Source organism: Lissotriton vulgaris, chromosome 2_1, assembly GCF_964263255.1.
Source record: "Lissotriton vulgaris chromosome 2_1, aLisVul1.2, whole genome shotgun sequence".
Lineage (NCBI taxonomy): Eukaryota > Metazoa > Chordata > Amphibia > Caudata > Salamandridae > Lissotriton > Lissotriton vulgaris.
In genome coordinates, this window is record NC_141687.1 from 206,337,128 (window position 1) to 206,352,395 (window position 15,268).

General features: G+C 45.3%; 1 protein-coding gene across 1 annotated transcript in view; it reads left to right on the top strand.

Annotated features, from left to right (window-relative positions):
• The first annotated feature begins 13,827 nt into the window (after positions 1-13,827).
• LOC147729838 (protein unc-45 homolog B-like) overlaps positions 13,828-15,268 on the top strand; it is a 93,552-nt gene continuing 92,111 nt past the window's right edge. Inside the window, exon 1 of the mRNA XM_086954740.1 lies at positions 13,828-13,932. The gene's annotated coding sequence lies outside the window, so the exon portion shown is untranslated. The remainder of the gene's footprint in view (positions 13,933-15,268) is intronic.

Consider the following 15,268-nt stretch of genomic DNA (forward strand, 5'->3'; position numbering starts at 1 on the left):
TTACAGAACAGCCTTGAAAAGATTTCACAAATTAAAACAGTCTGCTATGAAAGAACACCTTGCTCATAAAATCAATACTGCAGATAACTCAGGAAAAACTCTATTCCAAATTGTAAAAGATTTCACTAAACCGACCGCTCTTACTCGCCCTGTCGAACCTAGTCAAGAGCTCTGTGATGGGCTGTCTGATTTCTTTCATTAAAAAATTGAGGATATCTTTTCCTCATTTAACTCATCGAACTCACCCTGTGAAGTGACTGTAGCCCAACATAACCACCTTCCAATCAAGATATGCTTAGTAATTTTAAAATCATTTCGCTGGACACAGCAATGGAAAAAATTAAGCAGTGTAAATCAGGATCACCCTTTGAAACGGTTCCTGCTCAGGTGTTCACCTCCCTGGCACCAGTCATCATCCAACCGCTTATCACAATTTGGAATGCCTCCCTCCTCTCGGGTCACTTTCTGTTAGCATGGAAACAGGCTGTACTGATCCCCATTCTAAAAAAAACAGAGGCGAATCCCTCAGTCCACAGTAATTACCGGCCTATATCCCTTCTCCATAAACCTCCGAAAATCTTGGAAAAAATTTTACAAGTACAGCTAGCCGACCACCTGGAGTCGTGTAACCTCCTCCACGACTCACAGTCCGGCTTTAGATCCGGTTATAGCACGGAGACGGCACTACTAGAGGTCACAGAGCCTATTAGGGAAAGCGTGGACAGAGGCGAGGTGGCCATGTTGGTGCTACTCGATCTGTCCGCAGCTTTCGATACCGTCTCCCATTCCATACTGTTGGACAGGCTCTATAATGTAGGGATACGTGATATACCCCTGGCCTGGATAAAATCCTTTCTATCGGACAGAACGCAACAAGTATGGTGTTGCCCCCAGTCAAACCTGGCGTATGTTTTCCTGGCATAGGAATATTATGTGTAATCTCTAACCTGGGCATGGGCAGCACTCCAGATATTGATTCGGCCCCATAATATGGAGCCAGGTCAGTCCATCTCTGGAGAGTGCTCCCAGCTGTCCCTGTCTGTGTGCAGATTGGTCCAAGTCATTATAGAAGACAAGGTTGAGGTCACCCCCCACCAAGACCAAGCGGCCAGAGGACCCCATGATCTCCGTCACTGCTTCTTTAAAAAATGTCTCCTGGCCTTCGTTAGCCCAATATATAGAGGCTAATGTGATTATTTGGGAACCCTTTTGTAGTATGATAACAACCTCCCCCGCAACTCTACCTCTTTGGCTATTACCTTGCCTTTGAAATGACAAGGAACTAAAACGGACACCCCACAGTTTTGTTTGAGAGGGAAGAGAAGCATTGACGTGGAAAGTGTTTGAAGCGGAACCTATGCTCATCCAGAGGAAGCAAGTGGGCCTCTTGTAGTAGGCATACATGGGCCCTTGAGTGTTCGAGGGAAGGCAAAATGGAGCTCCTTTTCAGGGGATGGTTGAGGCCTTTGTTATTTAAGGTTAGGATTCTCAGTCAGACTGACATTGGCCATGCACTAGCTATCTATGTGAAGGCAGAGGGTCATCCTTGTTGTGTAGGCAGTATGTAATGCATGTGAGAGAATAGAGGTCAAGAGCTTGCAGCAGTAGTTCCCAGGTCCGAGGAACAAAAAAAGTTCAAAACAAACCAGATTCATAATAAACGATAACAACAAGAGAGTAGAATTACTAGAAAAAAAAATAGGGTCCATTTCTGTAATTTCTTTTTAGTCACTAGTGACTACTGGGGTTGTGGGAGCGCCCCCCTCCTCTCTGCCCAGCCCGGCCTCCCATCATCCCGTAAGTGTGTAAAGGCAAGATTAGAGAAAAGAGCGAGCTGTAGAAAAGGAGTTAGAGTATGAGGCTCCTAAGATAGGCCCCCCTGTGAAGGTGAACACAGGCCTCAAGTAGGCTTGGGATAGAGTGTCTATGACGGCCTGCTTCTCTCTGGCTATTGTATCAGGATCCGACCAATGGCCAACAGGAGAAGCGCCGGAGCTCCTCTGCACTCGGCCGGTTGTTCCATCTAAATCTTCTCTGCTGTTTTGAATGGAGTCGGAAGAGCCACTTTTCAAATCCAGTATACGGCATGCTTCTTCCAGGGATCGAGTTTGGTGTAGTTTCCCTTGATAACGGAAGATAATACGGAAGGGGTGCCCCCAGGAGTACCGTACTCCTGCTGCTCGGAGGTGTGTAGTGATGGGGCGGAAGTCTTTCCATTTCTGGAGGGTTGTTGCCATAAGGACCTGGTAGAGGACCAGATGAAAACCTTGATACTACAGGGGGTGTTTAGTTCTGTAATAAAAAAAAGAGAGTCAGGAATTTTCCACAGTGTGGACGGGGGTACTCCTGGTCCCCTAGACCGTAATATGTATAAACAAAGGAAGGAGTGTCACCACTGAACCTGACAGGTCCTAATGGAGTGTGGGGAGAGGGAAAATACAAAAGAGAATTGTTCTTTTGTTAGAAGACCCCTCACTCACCAACCTGGTTGGTGACATGCTTCATCATTGGGGTCCCACCCGGACAGCCGAGTGCCATCTGGGTGTGCTGCGACACCTGACTACAGTGGAGCGGGTAGTTTTTTGTGAGTGTGGTGTGAAAAAGTGGATTAAAAATTGGCCAAGTATAACTTCGAAGAAAAAACTTTATTCTGAAGCTACTGGACAAAGTTAAAAGCAATAATATCATACTTAAGTTGGTTAGATTGACCGACAGTATCTATGTGGGTGTTAAAAGGTCTACATGTTTCAACCTGTGATGGAAATTGCCAGGTTTTCTTCAGGGGTGGTATACACACGCTAAGGTGTATCCAACCCTCGGCCCCTGTGACCTAACTGCGTACTTACAGTCAGGTGTCCTTGCGTCCAAAATTTGGAGAAAGGAAAAAATAAAAAACCTGTGGAAACAAAAGTACAATCACAAACATTCAAAATACATGCCTGTAACGTGGTTTCTCAGTGGTTAGGTGCTCCATGCTCTCCCCATCATGCGTGTAGCTAGAGCGAGTGCAATGCATACTGCAAAGGTGGTGGCTATAATGCTAGCGAGAGCCAGCAGAGTGCTCTAGGTATGCACCGAAGTAGTCCTGTAAATAACTATTATACAGGAGAATAGGAAATCATCCTAAGGGTTCCGTGATAAGAGCAGGATTCGCCGTAACACTGCAGTATCAGTCATACTCACACGGTATCAATATTAGTGCACCGGTGAGTATACAGTTAATATACCACTTGCATTCATTGTCTGTATAGGTGTATGAGTGCATATGATAGTGTTGTATTGATGAGTGACTGTATGTATGAGTGATTCTATGGGTGAATGAGTGAATGTGTGTGTAGACCTAGGAATCAGTGAGTGCGTATGTAGTAACTGGTATTGGTGTGTCAATGGTTTCAAGAATGGTAGTCTGTATTTAACACTGGGTGTATCAAAGGTTATATTAGAGTGTGAGGAGGTGCATCGTATTATCACATGAATGATATCATCAGTGATGTGATCAGTGATGTCAAATGAGATGTCATCAGTGATGTCATTTGAGATGTCATCAGTGATGTCATCAGTGATGTCACTGACCATGTCATGAATGATGTAATATGTGACATCATCAGCAGTGGATTGCGGGTGCGCGAAATATAGTTTGTACAACTAACTATATAGGAGCAATTTCAATGGTTTTTTAAATGCTAATTCCTAACTATATAAAACCTGAAACCTATGGTTTTTTAACTGAATTTGCAAGGTTTTTAAAATGCTAATTCCTAACTATATAAGGCCTGAAACCTATGTTTTTTTAAGTGAATTTGCAAGGTTTTTTAAATGCTAATTCCTAACTATATAAGGCCTGAAACCTATGGTTTTTTAAGTGAATTTGCAAGGTTTTTTAAATGCTAATTCCTAACTATATAAGGCTTGAAACCTATGGTTTTTTCAGTGAATTTGCAAGGTTTTTTAAATGCTAATTCCTAACTATATCAGGCGTGAAACCTGTATTTTTTTTCAATAAATGTCAAAGGTTTTGTAAATGCTAATTCCATTAGCAGATAGCGTTTATATATGTTATTATCCTTCTGGGACCACCTGAGCAGCCATCTTGTTTCTCAGGAGAAGTGAGGCATAAGAGAGCACAAAACAAGAGTGGATAACGTGAAAAGGGGGCAGGGTTGAGACCCCCTGATCCCCTAGCCCTTCTCAGGGGGTCCCAGAAGGACCACCAAGTGCAAACAATTTTTTACTTTTTTTAAAATCGCGGGGTACGCGCACGGTACGCGTACCGTTTGCGTACGGTGCGCATACCCCGTGATTTTTGGGAATTTCTTTTTTTTTGGCCCTTGGGGGTCCTTTTGGGACCCCCGAGAAGGGCTAGAGGGTTGGGGGGTCTCTACCCTGCCCCCTTTTCGTGTTTTCCACTCTTGTTTTGGGCTCTCTTGTGCCTCAGTACTCCTGAAAAACAAGATGGTGGCCAACACTTCCTGGTTTGGACAGTTTGGAATGTTCACAGTCGACTGCCAGCCAATCAGAAACTCGCTCGCGCACGTAAGGGTACGCACACGTACACGTACGGTACGCGTACGGTGCGCGTACGGTGAGCGCATATAGATATATAATTTGCTCAAATTCAATTTTCTCAACAACTACTGGAGGGATTTTCACCAAATATAGAAAAGGCACTACTGCATACCTGTCTCTACCATTTTGCCAAGTTTGGTGTAATTCCGTTCAGCCGTTCGGGCTGTAGCCTTGTCTAAAGGTCCCATAGAAAATGCCATTTGAAAAATTTCAAATTCAAATTTCTCGAGAACTACTGGAGGGATTTTCACCAAACATAGCAAAGGCACATCTGCATACCAGGCCCTACCATTTTGCCAAGTTTGGTGTAATTCCACTCAGCCGTTCGGGCTGTAGCCGTGTCTAAAGGTCCCTATGGAAATTAACATGGGGAAAACACGTTTTGGGACCCCCCTTTCGGCCTCCGCTTGACGAATCCCCCCGAAACTTTCAGGGAAGGAGCGGAGCAGAGCTGGCCAAAATTCTGGAAAAATTACACACAGATTCCTCAATCGGCGCCTAAGTTATTCCCAATAGAATGTTGAGCGCATATAGATATATAATTTGCTCAAATCAGTTTTCTCAACAACTACTGGAGGGATTTTCACCAAATATAGAAAAGGCACTACTGCATTCCTGTCCCTACCATTTTGCCAAGTTTGGTGTAATTCCGTTCAGCCGTTCGGGTTGTAGCCGTGTCTAAAGGTCCCATAGAAAATACCATTTGAAAAATTTCAAATTCAATTTTCTCACGAACTACTGGAGGTATTTACACCAAACATGCAAAAGGCACTGCTGCATACCAGTCCCTACCATTTTGCCAAATCTGGTGTAATTTCCTTCAGCCGTTCGAGCTGTAGTCTTGTCAGAATGTCCCTATGGAAATTAACATGGGGAAAACACGTTTTGGGACCCCCCCCTTTTTTTCTCGGCCCCCACTTGACGAATCCCCCTGAAACTTTCAGGGAAGGAGCGGAGCGCAGCGAGGCGAATTTAAGGAAAATTACAGGCAGATCCTTCAATCGGCCAAAGTTATTCCCAATAGAATGTTCGGAATTTCCTATGGTAACTAGGTCCTAACTATATATACCTACTGGCAACCGCCAGCAGGTAATATATATATATATATATATATATATATATATAAATATATATATATATATATTTAAAATAGGGTTACCCCATTAGAAAATAACCATCCGGTATTCCAAAAGATACAAGCCACTCGGTAGTTTGTTTTGTATGATGTTTCAACATCTACCCGTTTCAGCAGTCTCATGCTGCCTTGTTCACAATATATATATATACATATATCCAACCTGTGTGATCCGCTGTGGGCTCAATAGTGCACTTGCTTGTGGTGGTGCGATCTCTTGTGGTAGGACCACGCTGCTATCATAAGCAGTGTCTTGCAGGAGTGTAAGTTAGCTTAGGTAACTGTAACTGCTGAATTTCACTGTTTTTTATGAGTGAAATCTGAGCCCAACTATAACGTCTCAGTAACTTTTGTTTTTTCTAGTGATCGTATATAAATGCACGCTCGGTTAAAGGACGCAACCTGATAAGAATGTTTGATTTCCTTTGTTTTTTATTCCTTCTCGCCCATTTTGAATGTTCTTCTTCTTTCTGGTTTTTGGCCCTTTATTCTTATCTGTATTCTTTTTCTTTCAATGTCTTTTCCTTTCTTTTTGTTTCCTTTGTCTTCAATTTTCTTGCTCTCCTATTAAATATTATTCTCTGCATTGTTCCTTTTCAATTATCTCATTTTGTCTCATACTTCTCCTATTTGCAGGAGGTTGAACAGGAAGTTGCCAGGCTGAATCGACTAACCGGTGAAATGATGCTCCAACAAATAAAGTGAGTGGCTTCATTTTCCCGTCAAGTGAGCAAGCGTGTTCTACAGCAGGGCTTCTCAAACTTTTCATCAACATAAACTGCATTTACATTCAGTGGTGGCCGGCACCGATCAGGGGTGGGGGGGGTGGTGGGGAGTAAAACAATAAAAAAAATATCTTACTTGATAGATGCTACATCTCTCTTCTGCATAAGAACTGTGCTGGCGCCAAACAGGAACCAGGGTCCACCCAGGCTCCCCTGACCAATCACAACGCTGCAATGCAGTGTTGTAATTGGTCTGAGCGACGTGGTTCGACTGGGGGCCTGGCCATGTTCTCCACACAAGCTATAATGCAGCCTGTATGGAGAACTTGCGGAGTGCGCATGACTGTTTTGAATGGCAGAAAGGCTGCACTATTTTTAGATGTACTTGTTGGAAAAACATGCTTGGTTCCACCTTTGATACTAGATTTACTGTAAAGTAAGAGTCAATATAGGAATCTTTTAGGTTCATCCTACAGTTCAGGCATCACTAGTGATTTTGCTCGTTGTGAAGACTTTCAGGGGTTTTAGGACATTGGTGCTGCCCCTACGGCACCCTAGGACCAGCTCTGGTGAGCGCCAGGTCGGTTTACCCAGCTACAGTCCTTCACTTACCCAGCCATTGCTACCAGCGACAGAGTCACAGCTGGCACCAGGCCTTGGTGATGCTCAAAGGTAATTGTGGCTTATCATGAAGACGGATAAAATGAGGAGTAGGTGCATAGGAGCAGCATTACTGGTGGGGCCAATGAGCGAGGCATATGAAGGATGTGAAACTGTCAAGAAGAACTGGAAATAACACAGGGAAGGGTGTGATGAGAACAAAGCAAACCTGGGCAAATCTCGCATTACACCACAGCAGACTGTGTAAAGGGCAGGCCAACAAGTGAGGCTGGATGGGTGTACCAAGGTTTGCTCCGAAACTGAGGAAGGCAGGACTGTTGCTAGGCTGGTGTACCGTACCCACCTGTTGAGGGCACAAATGTTACTAAGGCAATCAAATTTGTAAGTAACTGGTCTGAAGGGCAACTGCACTGTCGTTCTGTGCAGCTCACACTACAGCAGTGTCCACTTCAGAGGCTACTACAAGCGACGTAGGTGTGGAACAAGACAGAGTCTATCTCAGTGGGGACAAAATCAGTTTAAAATAATCCCGCAGAGGAGAGGAGGTCTACCAGGTGTGACACCTGCTGGTGGAAAGGAGATGTATGCTAGCGCCAGCTGATATCTAAACAGACAGCATCTGGGTTTCTTAATCTCTGGATAACAACATTGAATTCTTTCACGAGCAGCACAGTAGGCGCTATAAGGAGAAAGGTGCAAGGTTCTTCCAGCAAAGGGTGAATTGAAGTGGGATGGTTCAGTACAAGCCTTCTGGGGAAGTTGAAGGGGTGAAAGGGCATCCTGGGTCAAGGGGCAGAGCCTCGTGAATAGGTCTGCATTATACCGGGGAAATCTGGGGGCAAAGAAGTTTTGGCATGCTGCACTAGAAATTAACACTTCCACCAAGTCAGGGCATGGGCGTGAGGTGTTTCCAGTGGAGGCATCCCCGCTTCTAGCACTCTCAACACTTGGGTTAAAGGCGGACATTGATTTGCCCAAGATCACGCAGTCAATGGAAATCCTAGCAGATTAGCTTTGCAGTTGGTAGTCACAACTAACCCGTCTGATGTCCTCCCAGTTATGGGATGTTTTCCATACAAACATCCACAATGCATTGCTCTCACACTCACAGTAACTTTCCAGCACCCTGTGGATGCTGCTGCATTGCTCAGTGCACCCTGGGTCTTAGGCCTTTTCATCCTTCATCTGATGCTCTCCATGACATTTGAAGAGTTATTGATTCCTGAAGACTGACGGATTGCTAACAATTGATTGATTAACACTGACTGATTGTTTATGGACATTTTTAACTCGCTCACAGCCCGAGTTTCTTGGAGCATTTCTTATAAGTTAACTAAAATGAGTGCATTTTGAAAGTGGACACCGGAGATACTTTCAGTTTTGCCTAAAAGCACTGGCAGCGTACCTGAGAGGTCTGTGTAATTTGCTGGGCCCAAGGTCCATTGCTGAAGCCTAGTACTTGCCATATGTTGTGGTGCTGACAAGATCAATGGGCTCTGGTATTCGACTCTTGTGTATTTGGCATTAACGAGCCCTCTGCCGTTTGCATCTGGTATTGCAGCCTGGATCAAGAAGGCGATGAAGGGGGTGCGCGTTCCTGCTGCTGTATGCGGATGATTCATGGGAGAAATAGAAAGGAGCGCTACAGAGCAGCCAGCAGAGACTAGAGCGCCCCGGGTCTGGCAGGATGAAGACCACAACAACAAGCCAAGGCTTTTTCTTTCCACATCCGGGCCCAGTGATGAAGGTGGGTGTGAGGGGGCCATTGTTGCAAAGTTCAGACTTCTTTATTAATGTTACAGTATTTGAACACCGCCCAGCACTTAATAAAGTCTCTATCGGAAACAAACTGCTGTCTTGGGTGTCAGTATGAATGTCTGGGAACCCCAGAAGAAACCATTCAAACAAGAAAGTCTGCCCTCTCAGGGACAGTGCTCATGGTTGACTCAGTCCGCATTCTCAGGGGCTAGGTCAGGTGGACCTCATAAAATGCATAACCATGTTACTGGTTCAGTTGCTTAGCAGTGTCCCTGATTATTGCTGGAGCCAGCATCCTTACCTTCTTCCTTACCTCATAAGGCGACCCGTGGTCCACCTCTCTGAAGACACGGCTTTAACCTAAGTAAAGCTGAAGTGCTGCCCCTTTGTACTCAACCGCTAGGGGAAGGTTTTTCAAAAGGGCTTAACTTCAACCTATTACATTTAAATCTGTGTCTATCTGAAAAGTGTATCATGGATCAATAACCTCATGATATAAAGAAAGGGCGTGAAGCGGCGTAAACATAGAGCAAACCTCAAAGGTCAAGTCTCAATTGATGATGGCCCACCAGCACTAAAGAGTAGCTGAACGCATAAATGATTGTATCACCTTCTCTCTCTTTTCTCCACATACATAACTGTAGCTACAAGACCACAGCAAGACAATAAGACCACCCACTGAACGTCAAGCACAACAGCAAAAGAACTCCTGCATAGTCCCAGAAAATCTACCACACTCTACCAACCGACAGTATTTAAAAAGCATAAGCAAAGCTATAGAAGAAGAATGAAGAATTTGTAGAGCGCTGGAATCACCCCTGTCGGGGTATCTCTGTGCAGCTCTCTCCTTTTTACTCCACTCTAAGCTTATGCACAGCTGGATATAAGGCATATCATTTAAGGAACACCCTTCAGTTTGTTGACTTTATCCCCTGCTCAGCTGGAAAGACAATGGCTGTGGCATTTATTACATCAAGATTAGATTACTGTAACAGCCTATACGCAGGTGCCACCAAACACATGTTACGGAAACTTAAAACAGTTCAACACACAGCCACTCGTATTGAATCTACCCCGCGTTCCTCAGCCTCTGCGGCTCTTAAAGCTCTGCACCGGCTGCCAACTCACAAAAGAGTACTGTTAAGATCCTGCAAATCACTTTCAGAGCCATTAGACCATCAGGGCCAAAATACCTAGTTGCCAAATGTATGCCTTATGTTACAACCCGCACTCTAAGATCTTTATCAGCAAATCTGCTCAAACCTCCTACCTTTAGGTACAAGGCGATAGGTGGTAAATCCCTCACCGTTCTTGGGACTAAAGCCTAGAATCACCTTTCACGCCTTCTGTGATCCACTGAACCAGAATTTCTTTTTAAGAAACTTCTGAAAACCTGAATCTTTGCAGTCCCAGACTGTGGGGCCGATTATGCTTGCGGATAATCCGCATCCTCCGGGCCGGCGGAAGCCACCGCCGGCCCGGAGGATGCGGATTATCCGCTGCGGACTGGAAAAAGACCCCCCGCCAGATTAGGATGACTGGGGGATCTATTTTCCGTCCGCCGCTTTTCCGCCGCGGTCGCCTTCCGACCGCGGCGGAAAAGCTCTAACATGGCTGGCGGTGTCTATCAGACACCGCCAGCCATATTAGGATAGCTGCGGTCATATGCCTTTCCACGACGGTATTTCCGCCGTGGAAAGGCATACGGTGTTGTCTTCGAGGGCCCGTTGCGGGCCCCCAGGGATGAAGGGGGCGTGGGGGGTGCACATGGGGGGTTCCTATGGTACCCCTCTGCCTTTGCGTGCACGAAGCGGCAGGCACCACGCGGTGCCTGCAGCATCGTGTATGCAAAGGTAAACATGCATTTTTTTAACATTGCGGCATGTGCTGCTTCAAGCAGCACCCGCCGCAATGTTAAAAATACAGGATGTGACTGCCAGGGTGGCGGTCATATCCTAATTAGCACAGAGGGACCGCCGCAGCCCCTGCAGACGGTCCCTCCTCCTCTGGGGTGGCGGACGGACGCAGGTCTGTCCGCCATCCTAATAGGCCCCTAAGTGCATTTCTCTCATCTAAGAAACCAGACTCGATTTAGATATGAAAAGAACTCTATTTTATCTCCGCCAAGCGCCATGATGCTTCATTTGGCGTGACAGTTGCATTCTACAAATGTAATATTCAATTCAGGTGCTCATGCATGACACAAGTGCCACACAGGCCTCACTATACACACTCACTCTCCTGGCCAACCACAACTAAGGGAGTAGCAGGCAACTGGTCCACGGAAGACACTTCAGGGTTCCTTCAAGGGAGTGATGTGCTACACAAATGCAACTACAATGCATGAAATGTGTATTCAATATGAGAGAAACCAGAAGCAGTCCCTGTAGCATCCCAGTTAACTGCTGTAAGGACTGGAGGAGGCCGAGCCAGCAGGTTTATACGGAGAGCCAAGTCTGAGCCAAGCCATGCGCCTAGCCATGAGCCTGGCTGGGATGTGAGAGTCACAGAATGAGCTGAACCATCAAAAGTCTGATACAGAAATGTCAAATAAAATATGAAAGTCTTTCACATTAAAGCTGGTTATTTTGTCACTCCTTGTGTATCCCTTCAGTACATTAGTCCATATCACTGCATTCCCATCTGTGAAAGTTGATAGATTTTAAACATGAGCTTTCCCCCCGCCTCCAATCCTACCTTGATAAATACTACCATGGTTGATCCAAGAGATACATCTTCGTCATGTGCATTATATACATAGACAATATTGTTCTAGCATGTGCTGCTACATTATTGTATATTAAACTATATGTAAGTGAGATTTTTATATAACTCATATCCTGGACTTAATTTCTTCCTCAGTTTCCCTATGGTTTGCTGCTCAATTACGATGCAGTAAAGTAAACAAATTTGCATAGGATCCCACAATGTTGTCAAGACGCTTTGATTTGAAAGCTGTTTCCTGGTTGCTCATTGTGCAGATCTGCCACCAGATAAATACCTATCATCTCACTTTCATTCTTGAAGGATAATATTTTGTGTTCATTTAATCCTTGGCATAAATTAGTTCACTATGTTCAATAAATACAAGTATCACAGGATAAGAAAATATATATGTATAAACTTGTTTCTTGAGAAAAAGTGCAAGGAAACATTGTGGGTATAATGAAATGTATTCCTAACTGATGCAGCTTCAGTTGTATCTCGACTGACTTTTTAAGAAGTCTGATTGGACAATTTTGATTGTGTTTGATGTATTCTGATCCCTCGCAATCTTAGGTGCTTTAATTGTTTTTGGCCATTTTCCTTGTGGCTATTGATTGTTCATGTGGTGTTGAGTGGTCGGCTTTTGTCCATGCTGTGCGTATTATCCCTATTACGCCCTTTGGTGATTATGTGTTGAAAGGCAGAAGAGTGTTTCCATGGGGAACAGGGTCAGGATGATTTGCATATAGATGAGTCTAAATTGGAATGTCATGTTGAGCAAAAAAAAAAAACAATGGATTTAAGCCAAATATGGGTCTGGGGGTGAATGTTTGATTTGTTTAGCATTCTGTCCATTATCTGTTCTTTTTGCATTTGTTGCCCTAAGTGGCAAGAGTATGCCCAGACATGGGTCCTGTGCTCCCTATGCCTCTAGCTTCGGATTCAAGCTAGTCTGACTGGTTAGGGGTGATACTCCAAAACCAGTCCCAGAATGCTTGTTTCTGGTCCATGAAGGACTTGGCCTGGCAGTTCCCAATGGACTATTTCCATGGGAGGCAGGGTCAAGACCGATTTGCATATGGCTCGTTCTAACCTGGGAAAGCGTGGCAGTGCAAACAAAAATGATGGATTCAACCCGAATCTGTGACTGGGGTTTCATGATTGATTTGTTCAGCATTCTGTCCCTCATCTGTTCTTTTTGCAGTTGAATGGCAGTGCCTGGGATAACTGCCTCAGCCCTGTTTTGACTCGCCAATCCCCATGGGACAAAGCCGAGCTAGAGACAGTCATTCATCCTGAGCCAGGCGCGAGCTTTGCTGGCTTGCCCTTCTCTAGTAGGAATCACGAACCCCACCCCCCCCTCCCCCACCCACACACACGTATTTGCAGGCGACAATAGCCAGATGTGTCATTTTAATAAAAATTCTCTGGACTCTAGCATTGATGCTTTAACATTCAGGTTGCTATATGGTGCAACGCAGCGGTCTGATGCATACATTTTAATGCAAAATGTATATTTTGTGACGATAGATTGCAGATTGTGTCCCAATGTGTACGTCATATCATTGAGCGTCATATCATTTAGCGCCGAGACACCCACGGGTATTTGGTTGCGCTCTAAAAATGCCAGTAAATAAATAAATAAATAAATAAATTGACATGTAGAGTATTTCCTAGCTCCTTCTCCTCATCAAACCATGTGACAGTTTAATATGAGTACTAAGATAAATCCATTTTAATTTCCTGGCATTAACTTCTTCTTAAATGCCATTTCAGCCCACTGGGCCAAAAGAGCGCAGGCAGTTGTGCCCCAGCTCATGCACAAGTCATGCAAGGGCAGGGTGGCGGTGCTGAAGAGCCGGGCCTGCCCTCCCCGGTCTCACACGCCCCGCCGCGGCCTAGTCTCGAAGGTGCCGGCCGCTCCAGCATCTTCCAGAACCTGCTCGGCCTCTCTGGATGCAGCAGCTGCCCTGCGCCATCTCACCCAAACATGGGGCACCGGGCCACGTGTCTCCCCAGCCTCAGCTGTCGCCTGCTTCCATAAATAGATAGGTAGGGCCGTGGGCATTAGGGCAGAGGGGTGGGGGCGCGCGAATGTAATCAACATTTACAAATCTTTAGAGCTCGGAGTAGCACATTCCCCACAACTGGGCCAGTTTGCGAGGTCGCGACTTTAAATGGAGGGTCCGGTGGGTCAATCCAATGTTCTGCTTTATTAGCAGCGCCCCAGAAGCAGCAGGACTCCCCCCAGGGCCCCGTGGTCAGTGGAGTGCCCCGCCCCATGGGCACTTTGAGCTCATATCATGGAGATATATATAACCTGAATGAGCCTCGCATACCAGAGAGCACACGAGGAGCTGAGAGCAGAGCGACGGGCGAACAGAGGAGCCGCGCGGACATTCAGCCCTTTCTTTTACTACAGTGAGTGCCTTTCTGTTTATTTGACCTTTTTCGGAGCTGTCAGCGGCGTGCATGGGGCATAGGAACGCTTAAAAGAAAACGAACTAGCAAGTGCAAACTTATGCCAACTAAGGCCCGCCTGTATAGTGTTGTGTCACTCTGGCCGGCTCGAAGCGCTAGTGCCTTCTGTTGTAAGCTTTGGAGCGTGGGAGAATCAGCAATCCTTTCAAAGGCCTCTGCAGGTGTGACTTCAAGTTACATGACCAGTGGAACTCTGATTTGAGTTTTAAGAGATACGGATCTATGTCCGGGGTCCATGTGACTGGCTCTGACCCACTGCTACCGACCTTAGGGGTCGCCATCCTGTTGGGAAATCTCCCGTTATTTCTATAGACTAGCCCCGAGACCAGGACAAACTGGCATGCATGAGTGTAAGCCAGTGACATCTTCAGGATTTGTGGGGCTCCGGACTGAATATATTTTGGAGCCCCTTGTATGAAACAAGTTTGAACTTATTACCCCCCTTTTGGCTAATTGAAGCCCCCATGATTCCAGACAACATTGAATTATATTTTAAACCATCGCAAACGGGGGCGGGCACGAACAGCCGAGAGCTCAAGCTGGCTGGTGTGCCAGCCAAGTAGTGCCAGTGAAAGCTTGATCAAGCATTGCTAAAGGCCTGAAGCCATTGCTTTTTTATTTTTGATCTAGACTTTTTTTTAACTTACAACAAAAACGCTTTATGTGGAAATTAGTGTCTAACTAGCTTTTACTCCCACTGTAGGGAAAACATGCTAAGGATGACTTTTAGATGTTTAGTAGATTAGTGCATAATGATAAAAGAATAATTACGCACATACAACTTGAAATTTGCAAATGTAGTTGCAAAATATTTGTAACCATAAATATGTCCTCTGTCACTATTGGCATTGTTGCTATAACCGTGAAAATCAAAGTTCTTTGAGTATTTTGACTATTTCATTGGTGACAAACGAAGAACGTTCTTCTAATTTCTCTTGGCGTGTCCTGTCCCTCTTCTCCACTTTACCTGTCAGCAGTTATCTGGCTAGACAGTGCGATCCTTCTGAGTGAGATAAATGGAGCCGGTGAGATACAGGAGATGGACCGAGACATAAATATAACAGTCTAGGAGACGTAAAGTAGAGGAAATAAAGGATAAGAACAGAGATGATGTAAAAAGACGTGCGGTATGGTCAGAAGTTCGGTAAATACAGAAAGGTGAGGTATCCATAAGGAAAGATAAATACGGGTAGAAAGAGGAAGATGCAGGCAGTGAAAGGGAGGTAGGGAAACGGGGATAGTTTTAGAGTGTGTAGAGAGGTGGAGTGAGATAGAG